This window comes from Hippopotamus amphibius, chromosome 2, assembly GCF_030028045.1.
Source record: "Hippopotamus amphibius kiboko isolate mHipAmp2 chromosome 2, mHipAmp2.hap2, whole genome shotgun sequence".
Taxonomy (NCBI): domain Eukaryota; kingdom Metazoa; phylum Chordata; class Mammalia; order Artiodactyla; family Hippopotamidae; genus Hippopotamus; species Hippopotamus amphibius.
The window spans coordinates 69,869,967-69,873,267 of record NC_080187.1 but is presented as its reverse complement, the minus strand read 5'-3'; the positions used below and the strand labels follow the sequence as shown (position 1 = coordinate 69,873,267).

General features: G+C 40.4%; 1 pseudogene; it reads right to left on the bottom strand.

Annotated features, from left to right (window-relative positions):
- Window positions 1–2,079: 2,079 nt before the first annotated feature.
- On the bottom strand, window positions 2,080–2,748 carry LOC130846382 (transmembrane protein 230-like; annotated as a pseudogene).
- Between the last annotated feature and the right edge of the window lie 553 nt (window positions 2,749–3,301).

Sequence of the window (3,301 nt, the reverse complement as noted above, 5' to 3'; positions counted from 1 at the left end):
TTATCAGCTTGGGTAGTTTAAGTCGATTCTTCAGTGGCTGCATAATATCGAGACTTTTAGCGTCCTCACATTCAGTGCCTCCCCTCCCCAATTGCGGAAACGTTTGGTTTTCTTGTCTAATGAAAAGGAGAAAAATAGAATGTCTTCTTTCCTCATCTTCTTGTTGAAAATGACCTTCAAGTCAGAAAACATCACATATGTGGCTATAGTCACTGAGACACTAGTTTTTGTAGTTGTAATGGACATCAGATACCGGTGGGGCCCCATGAAATCTGTAAGCTGCCTTGTAAAACTGTCCAGATTTCTGTTTGGATACACGATCTGACTGTTTCAGGAGCATATATGATTTTTGTAAACTTTTATTCTGGTTAAAAATTTAAAAGGGAGCTACTTGGAATGTCTTTAGCATTAACTTAAGCTACAGTAGGCCTATAAAACAATCATTGAGATGCTATTAAAAGTATATGAATAATAAAACAGCTACGCTAAGAAAAAGCTTTAAAAGAGTGCCTTGGCCTTGGTGGCCCCCCTTCCCACCCTTTTGCTGAAGGGCTTCAGCGGGCCTGTGGTTTGGCTGTACTCTGGCTATGTCCTGGGCAGTTAAATATTATTTGGGAATCAGGGGTGCTGTACCTCTATTTTTTTTTTTCTTACTAGGAGTAAAGGCTGTGGGACATTTTCTGGGTTGTAAATGGCAACAAAGCATAATGCAATAATATTCCTAGGAAATCACCTCAGGCTACTTCATTTATATGCGATATTTAGAAGGGTGCAAGTTTTATGAAGTCGTTTTATGGGTAAAAGTCAAAGGCACCAATAGCCCAGGGCCACGTGGGTTGTGATGGAACCACTCTGGGATTTGGGAGCAAGCAATTCTGGATTTGAATCTAGGTTCTGCTCTTTAGGAGCTTTGCAACCTTGGGCAACTCGCTGAAGTGCACGGAGTCTTAGTTCCTCCTTTTATAAAATGGAATTGGTAGCAATACCTATGACAAAGAGTTACCGAGAGAATTCTGGAGATAGCTCATACAAGGGATAGAGAACGTCACTGTAACATATCTGTTGTTTGTTATGTGAGTTCCTTTTCCCCTTCTGTTATTTTGAGATTGTTAGTAATCTAATATGATGTCTACGACCTCTACTTGGTATTGCCACCTATTAGACATCTTTTTGTTTTTAATAGCTGTGAAATGAAGCTGACATTTGAGACCACAATGAATAATTGTCCTTCAGTGGTGCTAGGAAGTTCAAGAAAGTTGCATTGATCGCGAGTCTTAAGATCCTTGGATGAATTCTACCAAACCAGCTCCTTCTGCTTTCTTTATTTTATTTTTTTTTTTAATTTTGACATTTTAATTTCTTCTGAATACAAGTCACTTTTTGCAAGCTAGGAAACAGAATCAAACTAAGGCAGTCTTGTCCTCTAGAGATCTAGGCCAATTCTTACAATCTTCAGCAGAATGACATCATAATACTAGGTGCTCACAACAAGGTTATAAATTCTAAATAATAACCACTTATCTACATTTTTTCCTTAGGAAACAGCCAGAAGTCCAGTCCTTAATGGCATGATATACAGAATACCTAGATCTACAAAGGACAGAATGATCCAAATTATATGCTGGCCAACCTGTAAGTGAACCACATCAGAGCTGGCCAAGGACTGGTAAACAGAGAAAGTGTTTACATTTTGAAAATTTCCTCTGAGGTTTAAGAAATTCCTAGTTGCTGTTAGCAAGTAAAAAATATTATAGATGCACCACACTGATATTTGATTTTGCCAAAGACTTCTACTAGAACACAAAGTTAGAGTATGGATATAAGACACTTAGATATTTTCAAAATAAATTACTTAGTAATAAGAAATCTGACATCCTGCATTCTTCCATTTGCCACAAGAACATATTGACAATGAGGACTATTTAAGAGAATGCTCAACTCTAAAAAGGGTGGTGGCGGCAACACTTCACACTAGATTAACCTCCCATTTTCCTGTACAGTGAACATTGCTACTCTTCCATGATACGTATTCATGTGGAAAAGCTTGTCAGGCGCTTTTGCCAGGGCTAGAAGATGAGAAATACAGAATGTCCTAATGACACGGTGAGCTGTAAGCTCAGTTAACATCTTTAGGATGGACCCATAAAATCTGGCCACTGTTTTGTTAAACATCTGCAAACCACAGACCTCCTTAGCCCCTAGCCATAATTTCTGCTCCAAGTCTTAAAGCTGGGCTCAGTCCCATCTGTGACTCTTTTCTTCAGGGCTGAGGTGGGTGCTAGTCATCAAAGTCTGGAATGTCATCGTAGGAGTAGCCCCGGTAGCCTTTGGATGCATAGGAGGCGATGCGCAGGTGGTAAAATCCTGGCAGGAACACCAGGATGCCAATGATCAGGACAGGAACCGTCCGGTCTGCCCCCCCTTTGCTGATGTAGCCTGCCCGCAGGAGGGAGCCTATGATCATGAGAAAGGCGCCAATCAAAAACAGCCCTGTAGCAAGCGCAATGGCCTCATATGGAATCTTAGGAGGGCTTTTCTTAAACTGAAGGGCGATGTAGCCATCATCTGTACTGGAGAGCCTTGACTATTTCACTTTACTACTGGGGATTCCAGTAGCCAGGTTCGTTCGAGATGGCATCATAACACGCTGACACGGCTACAGTCGGAGCCCCGGCCCAACCGTCCGCGCGCCGACAGCTCGCTCCCGATGGACAGCAGACGCGCCGGAGGCCTCATAGCACACCGCCCCCAACTGCCTCTGCTTTCTTTACTTTAATGTATATAAACCAATTATTTTATCGGAAGTTAGCATATATGCAGAAAACTGCACAAATTATAAATAAGTAGCACAATAAATGATCATAATGTGAATAATTCTGGTGAAATTACCACTAAGATAAAGAGGTAGATCTCTCCCAGTATCTCCAAAAATGCCTTCACTTCCACTTTCTTCTCCCCCTCAATAATCACGAACCTGACTTCTCACACCCATTAATTAGTTTTGCCTGCTTCTGAAACTTATATAAATGGAAATATGTTGTTTTGTGACTGGCTTCTTTCATTCAACATTTTTCTGTGAGATTCATCTATGTTGCTGCTTATAGCAGTGCTTTATATTTCTGCACATGAATGACGGAATACATTATTTATATATCTGCTGTTGGATATTTTGATAGTTTCTAGTTTTGCCTATTGAGAATAGTGCTGCTATTAACATTTTAGTATATCTCTTTTGGTGAACGTATATATATGTTTCTGTTGGGAAAACACCTTGGTGTGGAACTGCTGATTTAGTGGGTAT